Source organism: Canis lupus, chromosome 7 (genome assembly GCF_011100685.1).
Source record: "Canis lupus familiaris isolate Mischka breed German Shepherd chromosome 7, alternate assembly UU_Cfam_GSD_1.0, whole genome shotgun sequence".
Taxonomy (NCBI): Eukaryota; Metazoa; Chordata; class Mammalia; order Carnivora; family Canidae; genus Canis; species Canis lupus.
The window spans coordinates 39,854,837-39,872,278 of record NC_049228.1 but is presented as its reverse complement, the minus strand read 5'-3'; the positions used below and the strand labels follow the sequence as shown (position 1 = coordinate 39,872,278).

Below are 17,442 nucleotides of genomic sequence, written 5' to 3'. Positions count from 1 at the left end.
CACCCTAGTGTAGAACATGGCTTAATCCTCAAATACCCTTCTAGTTTCAATGTCTCTTACATCCCTCCATGCACCCATGATGCATGCAAAACATGACTTCAGGTCATTTCCTGAACATCAAGAAACTGAAAAGCTTAGCTCAAACTGGCGTATATGTAAGACAGGGATTTATTTGCTCCTGGGGCTAAAAAAACACAAAAGTTCATTATCAGTGTGAGCTTCAGGTAAGGCTTGCTCCAGCAGCTCAGCAATTCCTTCAAGGACTCAGTTTCCTTCTATCTGATTTTCATGGTCCCAAGGTGGTTGCTTCATTGTTCATGTCTCTAAAGAAAGAATGACTTTGCCCCGCATTCCTAGCCCATCTTCATTCCAACTAGGTTTGTTTATGTCGGTGTTTACTCTGCACCAATTCCTGCAGCCAGTGCGATGTGCTCCTCTTCACATTAGGGGTTTCCCAAGAACTGAGTGGGTACCTAAGTGGGCACCAGGGCTGGTGGAAAAAGGAAGGAGAACTGGACCCTAAGAAAGCAGCCTGTGTGTGTTGATCCCACACACCCTGCCTGCACCCTTCACAATTCCCCATCTGCCTCCTGGAATTTGGAATTCTCCCACCAGGCACAGTCCCACTCATGGGACACGGCCTTGCCCTGGTACCATGTCTGCTGCTACGTCCCTTCTGTTCTCCTGCTGAATTAATGTTGCTCCTTCCCCCACTTCCTGGAGCTCTGTCTCATGCATGACTGCATTTATTAATTCTGCATTTGTCTAGGGGAAAATGCACTGTTTCCCTGGACTCTCACACTCTGCACTCTGACACCAAATGATGTGTGGTTTCTGCTCCACAGCATTGGTGTCATTTCTCTGACACCAGCTGGGTGTCCCACAGTAAAACTCAGTTCCAACGCTGCCTACCTGGAGGTGGCATCAGATCCCCCAGGGTAAGGGCTCAGTCCCACCAGATTGTCCCACGGCAGAGGCCAGTCACAGGTCCCAGGCTGTCATCTGTGTTTCTGACCAGCTGGCTATAAATTGGGGTTCCCATGACCCCCTCCCTGGGTTTGATCATTTGCTAAAATGGTTCACAGAGTTCAGAGAAACACATCTGCCAACCTATTATAAAGGATTTAATAAAGGATTCAGATGAAGAGGCACATAAGTTGAGGTCTGGAATGGTCCTGAGCGCAGCAGCACCTGTGTCTGTGGAGCTGAGGTGTGTCACCCTCCTGGCATGCGGATGTGTTCACAAGCCTGGAGTTCTTAGAACCCTGCACTTCAGGGACTTTTGCGGAGGCTTCATCACATAGGTGGGATTGATCATTAATTCATTCTCCAGCTGCCCCCCTCCCCTCTGCCCAAGAATGGGGGTGGGGCTGGAAGTTCTGAGCTTTAAAGTATGGCTTAGATTTCCTGGTGCCCACCCTCCACCCAGGAGCCCCCGAGAGTCACCTCATTAGAACAAAAGAGGTTTCCTATCACCCAGGAGATTCCGAAGGACTTAGGAGCTCCATGTAGGGAGCTGGGGTCCAAGACCAAATATGAGTAGGAATGGGGCAGAGAGCGGTGTACACACGTATGTTTCATAATGTTTTACAGCTTCCTATCTGGTGGTGTATTTATCCGAGTCCATAATTCAGCAGAGAGAACCGCGAGGTAGGGGTTCATAGTGTGCTCACCATAGGGGCACGAGTGTTGAATAAATGGTCGTGAGAAGTAATATCGTTACCGAGCTCCCTGCACAGACAGCTCTTTGCTAAGATGTCTTTGCACAAGTTGCTCTTAATCTTATTCAGTCTGGCAAAGCAGTCAGCAGGTAGTACCATAGACTGGTACCTGGATTTTTTTCTACTCCACAGTCCCCAGTCTTAGGCCTGATCCAGTTCTGTGCTGAGATTTGCATGCCAGGGGATCCTTCCCTGGAAGCTGTCAAGGGGACCAGCCAGGAGAGGGGTGAGCGTGGCGCTCCCCCAGGAACTGCAGCATGGAGGGGCGGTGGGAGAGGCGGGCGAGTGGAGGACCCTCAGGGCCTTGAGCTGGGTGGTTTGCAAGAGGAGGGTCTCCCTCCAGGATGCTGTTTGTGGACAGGGTCGGGGAGTGCTGGGGAGTATGGTGCCCCAACCCCGGGCCCTTGTCTCCAGGGGTCCTCAGAACCTGGGGGTCGAGCTATCCTGCCAGCCATCCTGAGACAGCTGCTGGGGTGAAATGAGTGGTAAGAGGCTGGCCAGAAAGCTCCCCCTGAGAGGGCAGTGGGTTAGCGGGGAGCCGCTTTTTGTGGAAGGTCCACGTGGACACTCCGGAGCGAGGCAGAGACCTCCTTTGGCGCAGAAAGCCTGGGTCCCTAGAGGCAGCGGCCCATCCACTGGCAGCCCGAGTCCGCTCTGCCTGCCTCCCGAGGCTCCACGCTCTGGGGGGCGGAGGCCGGGGCCTCTCCGGGTCCTGGCACCCTGGGGAGGGGATGCAGTCCAGGCCGCCAGGAGCCCCCCGGCTGGGCATCTCCCCACCCCTGCATTCCCTGCCAGGTTGTAGCTGAGCAGTCGGTGGGAAAAGACCGTTCCCCTTTCATAGTCCTTTCTGGATGTTTTCAGAAGGAATTTAACCCTGGCGGACAGAAAAGGAAAGCTTTTATCCCTTCTCTGACCACCGAGAGGAAGCGGTGGATTGAAGAACCACGTGGACAGCGAGGAACAGAGCCAGAGGGACCCGCGGGCGGAAGGGTGGGAGGGAGAAGGAGCGATGGAGAAGAGCAGAGCCCGGGGAGGGGGGTGGCGGCCCCCGGGGAGGGGGAGTGTGCCCTGGGAGACTGCTGGGTGAGCCATCCCCTTGGGGGGGATGCAAGAGGACCGCCTTTGTTTTGTGTGAAACACCAGAGCACACTTAGTGCACACGTACTGATTCCTGTCCGCGAGCTGCTTCTGAGAGTTAACATCTTTCAGCAGGTCTGTTGTGAGGACCCGGCTTGAAAGCCAAGGCCCGCAGCACATCTTGGCTTCTTCGCCTGTGCTGGCCCTTTGTCCCTCTGTCCCTCCGACCCCCCATCCCTCCCTCTGTCCTTCTGTCCCTCCCTCCCTCCGTCCGTCCCTCTGTCCTTCTGTCCCTCCGTCCCTCCGTCTTCCCCTCGCCTGTGTTTCTTTCTTCCTTCCTGCCTGTAGTCTCTGTGTCCTGCCCTCGTCCCTTGGTTCTCGCGGTGAGCAGCCTGTCCCGGGGCCCAGGGGCCTGCCCGCCCACCTAATCTCATCCTCCTGTCACCCTGCTGGCTGCGTCCAGAGCCCGGGATTCAGGAGGGGTGACTGGAGTGACTCTCCCTGTTGAAAACACAGCTGCGGCAGGGGAGATAGGGGAGCCGGCCCAGCCCTCTGGCAGAGGCTGCGGCGGGAGTGCCAGCTGTGTGAAGTAACAGGCCCAGCCCAGCAGGCACAAACACGTGGCCAGGGCTGCACTGTGGCCGCCAGCTCCCAGGGGAGGGGGTGCGTGGGGCCCCACAGGGCCTTCAGGCTGGTGGGGCCCGCGGGCCCTCCACTCTTTAGGAGAGTCGCAGTTGCATGGGTCCCAGGAGGAGGAAGGGTGCCAGGCTGGCCATCTCACAGGGGCTGGGAGGGTGAGGTGGGGCAAGAGACATAGTTGTCCCAAAGCCTGGCTTGCTAGTGAGTGGAGCAGACTTACTCAAGTTACTTGCCTCATTCAGACTTCGTGTCTTCATCTATGAAATGGAAGTAATACTTGGCCCACTTAGTGAATAGTTTGTTTCAAGGACTCTGTGGTTGAGCGATGCCTTCCAGAGTTAGATCTGGAGTCAAAGCCCACCATGGCCACATGCCAGCCCGCCTTGGCACCTGCCAGTCTGAATTCTATTTTTCCTCTAGAACTCAGCTGAGCTCCTCGGAGAAGGCTGTCACTGGTCGAGCTACACCTCAATCTTTGTCCTGAGACATGTTGTGACCAGCCCATGCCTGCCAGACTGCTTGAGGTCTGAGCTCAGACCCAGGAATAGCAGTAAGGACTTGGGGGGTTGTTAAGAGGGTCAGATAAGCCCCTACGCCTGCAGTGATCAGAGTATGTGGCATGTTGTATCTGCTCAGTCGAGGTTTGTCAGGACTTCTATGCTGCTGAGTGTCTAATAGGAGCATTTTTGCTTCCCGTTTTGAGTGTAAGCTCTTCAAAAGCAGGCCGTGCCTTCTGCTCTCTCGCCATATCACCTGTCAATGATATACATGTGTTGGGTGATCAGTAAATACCTTGGCACCTGCCCCTCCATTTTGGTTAACTTGTTATTTAACCAAATTTAACCAAATTTTGCAGAATGATGCTCATCCACAATCATGGCACATTGCTTGTCTGTATGTTTACAGGGAAAAGAGGCAGCTCCTATGTAGGTGGCATGGTGTTTGGCACATTCACATGGTATCTCGTTAACTTTTGCAAGAACATCAAGTTCCTAGGGCAGGTGTAACTATCCTCACTTTACCAACAGAAAAACAAGGGCTCAGAGGTACTGAGCCGTGAGACCCAGGTTATGTGGCTGCCAGACTGATGCCAAGGCCATGTTTTGTTTTCTTTACATCGTCTGTGTCTGTTGGTCACAGTCTTGGTGGAACAGATGCTAAACCTGAATCTTATTTGCTGGTTATATTGATGCTGTGCAAACTCTTAGTGTTCAACAAAATTGGCAAACCGTCAATTGATTATAAAAAATCTGGAGGAGCTAAGCACTTGGAGCAGGCCCAGAGCCTGAAATGAAAGTACTTGGCTCCCTGTTGCACTAGAAGTTTGGTTATTCCTCCTGAAATGACTGGGTTGCAGGCTTAAGCTTGTTTGCCCCTTTGAAAGTATGCACTCCCCCTCCCTGCCCAGACCCTCCTATCAGAAAGACTTTGGTGTCCAAGGTCCTGGGGCACTTTTCTTAGTTTAAGGAATTTTGGTTCATGGAATTTTGACCTCTAGTGACTAGAGATGTTTTGGGAATGAATCTTTTGGGCCTAGCACATTCCGTCTTCACTGGCTCTGCTCCCTCCCCTTCAGGCTTGGCTCTCCCTGCAACACATCCTCCTGGCCGCCACAGCAAAGGGCCTGTGGCAGCCAGCACTCTGCCACTTTCTCATGGACCCCATGTTAGTGTTCCTAGTGGGCTCAGGCTGTGGGGGTGGATCAATTACAATACTCTGCCTCACCTCTACTTCCAAAGCCTTCCCTGAAGTTAAACCTGAGTTAGCCCTTTGGGGGAAATGTGGGGTCTCATGGGGAGCAGCACTCTTGGGACATGGAATCACTTGTTTTTACCTTACACCCTTTCTGTGCTGGAATTTTATGGTATTCAGCAATTAGGCTATGCCTGCATACCTATGGACAAGATGATCGGATTTTAATTCTCAACACCTAAATTAGAAGTACTCTTGTTCATAAAACAATGGATGCTCCAATTCTCAGAATATCAAGTGTTTCTCACTCCAAATAGAATAAATCAGGAGGAGAATTGTAGCAGCCCAGAAAAGAGGCGTGTGTGAGGCCAGAGGTTAGTGTTGTCACAGAACCTGCGTCCAGACAGATCGAGTTCAAGTTACCAACTCTGTCACTTCATGGCATTGTGACCCTGGGCAGGTTGAGTACCCTTCCCGTGCCTCGTTTTGTCCTCTGTAAATCAGGATAGTAATTGTGACTGCCTCTTGGGTTTTAAATGAGTATTAAATTTAATGAATTAATATTTCAAAAGTGATGAAGATAATGCCTAACGTAATATAGTGTATAAGTGTTTGCTGAATACGCAAATATATTTAAAGTCGTTTTCTGATATATATGTTCCCCTAGTGTCAGCTAGGGTCCATCATTAAACCAGAGGCTTTGAATATACCACAGCATAACATAGCACAGAATACAACAATATACCACAGTATAACACAGCATAGCGTAGTATACCTCAGTATAGCACAACATAGCACGACACAGATAGCATACCACAGTATATCATAATATACCACAGTAGACCTCAGTATACTACGGTATATACAGTATACCACAGTATATTACAGCATACCACAGTATTTACCTCAGTATACTATAGTATACTACAGTATACCACAGTATAATACAGCATACCACAGTATATACCTCAGTATACTACAGTATACCACAGTATATTACAGCATACCATAGTATTTACCTCAGTATACTACAGTATACTATAGTATACCACAGTATATTACAGCATACCACAGTATATACCTCAGTATACTACAGTATACCACAGTATATTACAGCATACCACAGTATATACCTCAGTGTACTACAGTATACTACAGTATACCACAGTATATTACAGCATACCACAGTATACCTCAGTATAGCACAGCATAGCACAGCATATATAACATACCACAGTATATTATAGCATACCACAGTAGACCTCAGTATACTGTAGTATATACAGCATACCACAATATACCTCAGTATACTACAGAATACCACCGTATACCCCAGTATATTATGGCATACCACAGTATACTACAGTATACCACAGTATACCACAGTATATTACAGCATACCACAGTATATCTCAGTATAGCACAACATAGCACGGCATATATATAGCATACCACAGTATATCATAATATACCACAGTAGACCTCAGTATATTACAGCATACTACAGTATATACACCATACCACAGTATACCATATATTACAGCACACCACAGTATACCACAGTTTACCTCAGTATATCACAGCATACCACAGTATGCCCCAGTATACTACAGTATATGCAGTATACCGCAGTGGATTACAGCATACCACAGTAGACCTCAATATACCGCAGCATACTCCAGTGTATGCAGTATACCACAGCATAGCATACCACAGTATACCAAAACTCACCTCCATCCCTGCTCTTTTTTCAAGGCTGTCTGCAAGAAATTAGTATCTAGTGTCTTGTTTCCCAGTTGGATTGTTGCTGAATTTGCAGGAACTCCTAGGCTTCTCAGTGTGAGAGGCCCATTAATATGTATACCTGGAATTGAGCTGTCTCATTAAGCTGTTTGTATGTGCACTCATCTTTGGATGGCATTTGCTCCGTGCAGTGCACTGTGATGAGAGCATGATGAGCTACACTTGGTCCCTGCTTGGGAATGTTCTTCGTGTTCCACAGACATGCTTGATGCCTATGGCCAGGGTTAGGCATTTGTGCACGTGCCGCCCAGGGTTAGGCATTTGCGCACATGCCACCCACCTAGCATTGTTTTGTGAGCTTTTCTCTCTGGAAGCAAAGTTCACCTCCCTGAATGTCAGGAGAGGGCCATCTGCCACACCAGAGCAAGAAATGAGAGGCATTTCCATGTTAGGCCCTTCTTTTCTGTTCTGTGTGAGCATTGTGAGAATCCTGGCCTGACATGCGTTTGGCAATGGAGGGTTTTATTAAATAGAAGCTAGATGTTTGGAGATAAAGCACATCCTCCTCCCTTTCCCCCCAAACACAAGCTTTTCCTTCCTGTCCAGTTCTCCGGATGTGTTTCTTTTAGACAATGGTCATTAAAGCCAGACATGGCCCTGTGCTCCCTCTAGAGATGTCACGGGCTCAGACATGGGGTGGGTAGGGGTGGCTGTGGATGCTTCTGGCACTAGAAGGAATGGGCTCTCCCAGCAAAAACAGAGGTGCTGGCGCTTGTGCAGTTGGGTCTTATGCTGTGTTTGTCTGTCTTAATTCCTGAGGTGTGGTTTTCAGTGTGAGGGTCAGGACTTGGCTGGTGCTCTGTGGAGTGGGCCGCAGGCCATTTGGGATACTCTCTGAAGGGACTCTGCATGGGGTAGGGTTGTTATGGCTCTGAGTGCTCTCCCATCCCATGTCTCCCTGCTCAGATCTGCTGAACACACAGGGCCAGTTTGGTTTGCTAAACACAGCTCGGATCAAATTGCTCTCCTTGTAAAATGTTGATGACTCCCCATTACTAACGGTATCAAACATACAAATATACCCTTACTTCAGCATCCTCTAAGGTGTGGCTTAGGTCCACCTGCCATTTCTGTTGTGGAGGCAGCTTCCCCTGCTATCTGAAAGCTGAACATTCCTTTGGAAGCTTCTATAAGGTAAAGGGGTGTAAATCAAAGAAGCAGTTACATTTCATTTATATGGAAAATATTTGGGAATTCCCAGACCCAAGAAAACCTGTCTTAGACTTTTCTGATACCTTAGGACACATCTTGCTAATTGATGCACAAAACAAATTGATGTTCAGAGATGCCATCCAAAGCTCTGGTGGCCTGAGGCTGAAATGTGAGTGTGGGTCCCAGGGAAGGAGCCGGGGGACCCCTCTCGCTGCTCCAGGCTCTGCTCTCTGTGAAACACACGCTGAATGCGATTTTCACTTTAAGTCTTTCATTGTGAAAGCAAAAATCCTTCTTTTGTTTAGTAAGAACAGGTAATAATGTAGGTCTTCTGTAGAAGCAAAGTGGCTGATACACCTTTGAAAAGTGGGATATATGTGTATATAGTATATTGTATCTAAAGTTTAGTTTAGCAGGGGAACTAGGCACTTGCACAGAAATGGGAGGCAGAGCATGTGAGACACCAGAGGAGCCCACACATCTGCTCTTGGTGAGTGGGAAGCCAGTCACCACTGGTCTGTCCACTGGATGCATCTGAAGGATGCAGGATGAACCCTAAGCCCTGAGTGTGGGAGGCTCAGCCTAGCAGTCTCAGTGCTGGGATCGCCAGGTGCCACATCCCCAGAGCTCTAGGACATTGTGTCAGTGTTTCCTGGCAGTCGCCCGGGGAAGGGGCACCTGAGAAAGGGGGCGGTAGCCCTCCTGAATGCTTTCCTGCCTCGGCTGGGCTGCAGGAGGCATGGAGAGAGCCTGTGGCCTTGCAGCTCTGAGTCTTCCTCCCATGACCTCCACAGCCTGAATGAAGCTCCCTGGCTCCATGTCCAGCTCCCCACTGCTGAAGCTCGACAGCCAAGCTCAGGACTCCTTCCCTGGACTGGCCTGGTGGAGTCTGCAGGTGTTCAACTTCCCTGTGGGGTGCCCTGCTTCTGGGAAGGAGGCAAGGGAGGACGGGCTAGGGTCCTGAGGGGTCCAGGCTCCCCTGTGCATGCTGCGTGTAAGGCGTGCAGACCCACCTCCGGCAGGTGCAGCGGCATAGTCTTCAGTGAGGGGTCAGATCTGTGTTTTAGGATTATTGCAGGTAGCAGTCTGGAGCCGTGGAGACCAGTTGGGAGGCCAGGAGTTGAGGGGAGGGACAAAGAGGACCAGAACGCTGTTAGTGTTTCGGTTGATTGCTGGCCCCAGGTGCCGGGGTGTCAGGTGCATGGTAAGTGTTGCCTCAGAGAAGATGGGTGCCGGGACCCACAGCCACGTGAGTTCTGGTGCCGGTGCTGACTGGTGTCCCTGTTCTTCCCAGGCCCTGTGTGGTGAGAGCAGGGGACAGACAAAAGAGGCCCAGTGCTTGAAGGAGCCTGGCTGAGTATGTATGTAAAATAAAAGCCAGAGGATGTGGTTTGGGTTGTCCCTGAAAAAGATCTCTATTTATATGTGGAAGGTTATTTTCAGATGGGGCTTCATGTCAGGACAGGAGGCTGTCCTGTGCAGGAGCTGGCCCTCAGAGGCACAGCAGGTCTCGGCACAGCAGGTAGGCAGGCAGGGACATGGTCACGGTCACCGCTGCGGTCCTGTGGGGGACTGCTTGGCATGTTTCCAGTTCCGTGATCCCAATCCATACTGTTTCCCCGGACTCGATTTAACAATCTGTGAAGCATTGCTCTATCTTCTAGGAGGTGACAGGACACAGTTAATTCCTGTTTGTGATGCTCAGAGGCTCTCAGATGAAAATGCTGCATGGGTAGCTGACTTTCTCCGTGAGGATCCAGCCTGTGTTCTCACAGTTGCGCTCATGCATGATTGCTGCAGGGGTAGACTGGTTCCGTGATTTCGTATTCGAATCCTTGGAGGATACTTATTTCCTATCAGTTTCTTTCTGCTTTAAAAATATTATCTAGGAAAAAAATTTAAAAATATGGAGCTGCATGGAGAATATGGAGCTGAACACCCACACCCCCACCATCCAGAATGAACAAATAGTGAGTTTTTTTTTTTTACAATTAACAACCTTTATTAGAATTTAAAGTATTTTTTTTTAATCTAACAGTGCACTGTGAGTTATATGTGGTTTTAAAATTTTGTTGTTCAAGGAAATAGGGACACCTGGGTGGCTCAGCGGTTGAGCGTCTGCCTTCGGCCCAGGGAGTGATCCTGGAGTCCCTGGATCGAGTCCCACATCGGGCTCCCTGCATGGAGCCTGCTTCTCCCTCTGCCTATGTCTCTGCCTCTCTCTCTGTGTGTCTCTCATGAACAAATAAAATCTTAAAAAAAAAAATAAAGGAAATAAAACATTTGTATGCCCCCCCTCCTGCCCCTTGCCTTCCTGTAGCCCCTGAGGTGACACTGTCACGGGTGTGTGCCCTCCCTGTCCGCGTGTGCCCATGTGTGCCTGCGTGTGCCCGCATGCGGCCGCTCCTACCCCATATACCCCGGAACCACCACAGAAGGATGTGGGCGCATAGCTCGTGGAGTTCAGGGTGAGGTGGACCAGGGCTCGAGACTGGCCTGTTTCACTTGGGCCTTCTTGAGCCTCAGTGTCTCCATCCGAGGCCTGGCACTGAGTTCACAGCACTGTTGTTGACGTTGGAGAGAAGGCCGAGATGGTTGGGTCAGTGAAGGGACTGACAGGATTTCTTAGGTTTCTCTTCCCTGTCTCCGAGGTGGAAAGCCCCTTGAGAGCAGGGCGCCTGCCCAGCCTCTAGTAAATACCTGTGTCTTGTTGACAATGCCTCCTGGCTGGTGCAGAAGCGGAGTAGTTGTTTCTTGAAGAAATGATTGAAACGCCCCTGCCCCATGCTGGCCTCAGCGCAGACAGATGCGAGGGCCGCACAGCAGCCCCATGCCATGGTCACGGAGGGGTGCAGAGCCCTCTGTGGCACTTGATTTTCTCAAATTGTGGATTTTATATGGCGAATGACTCAGGTGCATTTTTGCACCATTGTGGCCTCACTGCAATGCTACCACCCCCTGCTGCACCATGGTCATGATGTCTGTCTCAGGCAGAACATGGGAAAGGGACACGGGACACGGGGAACAGAAGAGACAGGACACATATCACAGGGACACGGACACAGACACAGGGATATGGACATAGAGCAGACAGGACACAGGGACACAGACACAGGGACACAGACACAGGGACACAGACACAGGGACACAGGGGCGGGGACACAGACACAGGGACACGGGGACACAGACACAGGGACACGGGGACACAGACACACAGGAACAGGGACACAGGGACAGGGACACAGATATGGACACAGGTCACAGGGACACAGGGGACACAGGGACAGACACAGGGGACACAGGGGACAAGAGACACAGATAGGGACACAGGGGACACAGGTCACAGGGACACAGAGCAGACAGGACATAGGACACAGGGGGACACAGGATGCAGACACAGGCAGAAAGGGGACAGCAGGGGGCACCAAACCCGCGCGGTTGTGCCGGGAGCGGAGCCCGGCCAGGCCAAGCGGCAGGGCCTCAGGCCCTGGGCTCCGAGGCAGCTCCCCACTTCCTTGGGGGTGCGGTGGTCTCCTGGGTCACGTGGCTCCCAGCTGGTTGCGGATGGAAAGTAACTCTCCCGACCCCCACTTCTGGAAGACAAACCAACAGCTGCAGGGGTGAGGGTGGGGCGGTGGGGACTCCCCAGCGGAGGTGGGCAGGTCAGGCTGGGCCCTGGCGGGGGAGCAGGGCCCCCTGCGGGAATTGGCTGGTCTTCAGTCAGAGCCGCAGACCAGCTGCGTGGCCTGGGTGCTTGGGCACCGAGTTTCCCTGCTGACTGTAACCCGAGTGCTGGCGTTCGGAGGTGGTCGGTCGTGGGGCTGGGGCCACGGAGAGTGGGGTCAGTGCCCGAGTCAGAGGGCCCGGGGAGCCCCCTCGCTGCACCTGCCATGCCAGGACCCCAAGGAGTACGTGTGTGTTGTTCAGGCCCCAGGACAGGACGCCCAGAAGTGCATATGCTTGTGCGGGACCTGAGCAGCTGGGGATGCCTCACGCTCCTCCACTTCGTACCCTTGCGACCAGTGGACACTCGGGCTGGCACCGCGTGAAGGCATCCGGCCCGGGTCTCCCCACCCCACAGCTCTTTACCTCCTTTCTCTCCAACTTGTGACACAGAAGTCTGCACCCCAGCTACCTCCTCTGCTCAACACTTTAACAACCACTCATAGAAAACTTGTACAAACTGATTCTAAAACAAAACCATGATCATGTACGGAATGTTATTATTCTTCAAATGCACACTTGGGGAAAGAATTGATGTTGAAATCGAAGCACCTTGTGCGCCTTCTTTACTTGGCTTGCGTGGAATTGGTGGCATTTGGCCCACGTCTCTGTGACGGCGGGTGCAGTGGAGAGTTCAGCAGGCCTGTTTCCTCCCCGGCACGTGGCCATGGCCTGGAAGGAAGGGTCTGGTCCTGCCTGCAGGTCTTACTGGGTGAGGTGGTCTCTAACGCTGCTGGGAAGGTGGCAGTGACCAGCCTCCCTCTGGGAGAATTTTCCTCCCGTGGCGGTGCAGGAAGGCCATGAGGTCTGGGGAAGTACAGGGTCGAGCTGGGGACCTGGGCCGGCTCCTGGCTGTGGAGCTCAGACCAGTGGCTTCTAGCACCTTTTGGTCGCCTGCTGTTGGCAGTGTGCGTGAGGAGTGTGGGCCCCAGCAGATGTATACTGACTTATCTGTGATTTGAAATGCACATTGCAATACTGATATGTTATGCTCATTATAAAAAATGCATGAAGATTCAGAAAAGACAAGGGGAAGATACCATAAACAGGACTTTTAGACGTGCTGTTAATGGCAGTGGGTGCATTACTGTCATCAGCTAATATCTGAGGCACTGTCAATGCCTCGCATTCGGTTTCTCGTTCCCAACACTGAATGTGAAGATATTCCATATCTTCCATTATTATTCCATTATTATCAGATAGCCTTGATAATATGGAAGCGTTTTGGCTGACTTGTGAAATCTGATTATATTATCACTGTTTCCCCAACAATGTGGCTGCCCGAGCGCCGCTGGGACTGCTTTTCTTGCTCGTTCTGTCTTGCATTATTATGCAATCCATGATTCCTTTTTAGAAAAAATTTTAAGCCTCTTGCCCATTTTTTGGATGGTTAATTTAGGGAAAACTAGATCTGCTGTGTAATTCCACTTACCTGGACTCATCTGTTGTAGGTCACATTGTGTGGAGAGAGAGTCCAGGGATGAACTCACCACTGTCGCCTGGTGTCTGATCCCTCAAGACCTGGATGACAGATCACTAATGGGTGCACCAGGTGAAGGCGTGAAAGCCAGTGCTTATGGTGACTGTCAAAAAAGCTTAATTGATTTTGAATTGAATTATATGCATATAACTGCAGGTTCCCCCAATATCTGAAATGGAGTGTGAAAACTTCTGTAAGCCGAAATGACGTAGGGAAGAAGCTGTTAGCATTGATTCATAGGAAAAATTTTTAAGCTTTCCCAGACCCAAAAAATAACCTATCTTAGGCTTTTTTGATACCTTGCAATACATCTTGCTAATGGATGCACTAAACAAATAGATGCTCAGAGACACTGTCCAAAGCTCTGGCGGCCCGATGCTGAGACGCTGAGTGTGGGTCCTGGGGAAGGAGCCTGGGGGGCCCCCTCTCACTGCTCTGGGCACTGTTCCTATAACAGCTCATTGTGAAACACATGCTAACTGCAATTTTCTCTCTTCACTTTTTTTGGTCAAAGTGAAAATCCTCTTCGGATGTCTTGCAGTTAGCAAGGGCAGGACCAATGCAGGTCTTTTGCAACAGTGAAGTGGCTTAAGGTGAACTTCAAAAAGCTGGGGATACCTGGACATGGAGATTTTAATATTTTCCTCCTTCACCTTCTGGGTCATCCTTTCTATCCACAAAATTTAGAGATCCCAACTGTAGAGACATAAGGCAGGCGCTTTGGGTTGGAACTTCAAGCCCCTCACAGTCCACCCTCAGTTGACCTTTCCAACTTCTTATTCAGTGACAAACCATACTGCCATTTGGCCACGTCCATGGTTTTTTCTGCAAGATGGTGACCTTTGAGGGCTGCCGTGGCACCCTATTCACGGCTGCATTCCAAACCTCAGCTCAGTGCTACAGAAAGCAAATTCTTACACCTGAACGCCACAGGGCTGCCCGCAGAGTCATGGGCTTCCTGCCTTTTAGGCCGGGTCGGTGCAAACCCTAGATGGGCCCACCCCACCCTGTCTCCATAACCATCTCAGGGCACGGGGATGGCAGCGTGGTCCTGCATAGCAGAAGCTGATGGGCCGGGTGGCACTTGCCACAGGAAGAACTCGGCAGAGCAGATGGGGCGGACCTTGCAGCACACTTTCCTATCCTCTTCTGTCACCACATCATCCCCATGGATTCTATTCCTCCATGGTGTTACGATGACATGTCCTCTCCTCTCAGGACCTCCCTGGGCCCCCTCTGGATTTTTTAGGAGACATGAGTGTGTAACCTGAGAGCTCTATCCACTCCCCCGGCCTGTGTTTCCAGGTCAGAATTCCATGTGGGGCCTGGAGATGCGGCACCTGCGTATTGTGGATGGGCAGATCTGGGACAGGCTTTGCGTGTGTGCATCTCAGCTACTTCCTGCAATCCTCTCAGCTCTCCTGAGCCAATGGAGAGTGATCCCCATGAACCCCACGGACCCCACGGACCCGAGCTGCTGTGGAGGGAATTGCTGAACAGACCTCAGAGGGATGCCTGGTCCCAGGGCATTAGCCTGTGGGGTGTTCAGGGTGACGGGATGGGAGCTTACTTAGCTGAGCTGTCCCTAAACCAGGATACACAAAGTCAGGGCCCGAGCTTATGCTAACTGGGGCGAGGCTCATCTCAGCTCTGCTAGGGTTTACTCATCTCGGATTGGCATTTGGTAGCTCAACTGCTAGGGTACTTCTGTCTGATGGGAGATGTGTTCTTGGTCTCCTGTTTTGAAGCGAATCTTTGCAAAGGAGAAATACCGGTATTTCACTACTGATAACGTAGTGAAGATGGCAGGACTCTGCTGGCTGTGGGGATGCTGGGTGACCATGAAAGGCTTAAGGAATACAGACCAGAGCTTTCATCACATAACTTGATGAAGTGGCTCATTGCCATGATGACAGCTCTCTGTTTGCAGGCTGGAGGGAGGTGTGCATTTGTGACGTTCGGAGGCCGAGGTTGACACATGGTAGAAATGAATGTGCAAGCCATGGGGAGGCTGCAGTGGCAGAGTGGGCCTTCCCAGATGTGGCCGGCCACCCAACTTCACGATGGTACGATGGTCAGCTTTTCCGAGCACTCCGGATGCATTATTACTTCAACAAACATTTATTGAGCACACAGCGCTGGGGATGCAAGACGGACCTGGCACCTGCCCTCCACACACTTGCTATGGTCATTTTGTCACCCAGGCAAGGTGGGAGGACTGGCCTCATTTTATTCCCAGGGAACGGAGGCTGGGGAGTGTGGGACACCAGGAGTGTGGGGGGCGGGCAGGAGGAGCGAGGGCTGGAAGCCAGCCTGCGATTTCAAGTGCAGTCCTCTTTCTGATTCCTACAGAGAAACGGTGTTTATGGATGGGGTCCCTCGAGGTCGGGCATGGTGGATGGGGGTCCACTCTCTGCTTAGGACCCCAGGAAGTCACTTGACCTTCTCTGGTCTCAACTTCATTACCTATAAAAGCAGGTAATAACGATGCCTTTCCCGCGGGATGTGTAAGGTTGGTCACGCTTCAGCTCAGCCTCTGATGGGAGTCAACACTTAGTACGTGGCAGTTGTTACTGTGATTATTATCGCCTGACCCGGCTAACTGTGGGTTTGGAGATCCCAGGGGCAAGCCCAGAACACTGTGTCTACACTGCGTGTAATTTACCATGAAACAAATTCGATGCCCCACACCCAGTTCAGGGGAGGCTGCTGAACTCGGTGTATGCACACATTTGCTATCATTGGTGGCTTGCTGTCTCGCTCTTGACTTCTGTGAGGAGAGCCCAGCAGCCTTGTCATGGTCAGTGTTACCTTTCTCACTGATCCGACAACCAGTATTTATTGCAAATGATAAGAGCCAAGGGAGGCTTATGTGATGTTTCTATTCGGGGTCTCTGATTTTGAATTTCTGTCCCTGATGGGGCATTTTGACCTTCTGCTAGGACACGGGCCTTTCTTTACCCCAGTCCCACTGCAAGAACACCGTGAGGCCGATGACAAACCCCAGAGAGGTAAGGTTCGACCAACCGACCAACCAACCATCAGGGAGGCCTAGTGCAGGAATGAAGACAGGAAACAGGTGCTTCATAACCAAGCATTCTCACCGAGAAGAGCAGCAAGCAAATCACCACCCCAGCCACTAGTTTTCACCATCTTCTTTGGTTCGAGGCAGGCAGAGCGGAGGTCAGGGTGGGGAATACCGCTGGGAGGCCCCTGAGTGTCTTACCGAGGGGTGGGTGGCCTGGGAGGGAGTTCCTCGTGAGGCCCTGGGGACCTGGCTCTTTCTAATCTTCCCTGGCACGATTGCCCTACGCCCCTGCAGGCCTTGGAGCTGGGGCTCCAAACAGCGTAATCCGTGGCCGACCCCAGCTAGCGGGTTCCATTTTTTTAAAAGTGCATGCTGGATTCCATGCAAATTCTTCTCTTAACGTCTTGCTCTACTTCAAGATCCCTGTTCGTTCCTTCCTCATTGTTCCTTCTGTGAAACACCGGGTGTTTTGTTGGGTTGTATTTGGGTGTCCCACTCCTTGGGGCAGAGAGTAGGGGCCTTGGGGTGTGTGTGGAGTTAGGTTAGGGCTTCTGGTTTTTTCTCTGGTTCTGTGCTGTCTTAGCTCCTAACATAAGGCTTAGGTCAGGGTTACCAGTACGTATCTACTCCGGATGAAGGGGCTTAGTGTTTCTGGATCCATTTAATTTCTGCTGTATTTTCCCACATAAATCATCCATTGTTGAATTCTTCTGCATCTCGCTTTTATTGATGTGTCTGTTTCTGGGATGTGAAGCAGTCACTTTCTTCTGTTCATTCATTGCAACGAATGCGAACTACCTTTTGTTGATTGATTTACCTTGAATTGTGTGTTGGTGCCTTAGAATGTGACTAGTCAGTGACACACCACTTGCTTTTCACTCCAGTGAGAGGTACAGTGGATCGCAGCCCTGGCTATACATTCGAGCCGCCGGGGGAGCTTTTAGAAAACACTGGGTGTCACCTTCAGAGGTTCTTATTTAATTGGTCTGGAGTCGGCTCAGGTGGTTCTGATGTGTGGTGAGAGTTAAGTTAAAACCCACATGGCTTTTAGGGGCACCTGGGTGGTCAGTGGGTTCAGCGTCTGCCTTTGGCTCAGGTTGTGATCTTGGGGCCTTGGGATCGAGTCC

The 17,442-nt window shown here is 51.1% G+C and overlaps 1 long non-coding RNA gene across 10 annotated transcripts in view; it reads left to right on the top strand.

The window, feature by feature from the left end:
• The window catches only part of LOC102156662, a 106,207-nt gene that overhangs the window by 44,665 nt on the left and 44,100 nt on the right, over window positions 1-17,442 (top strand). The window lies entirely within an intron of this gene.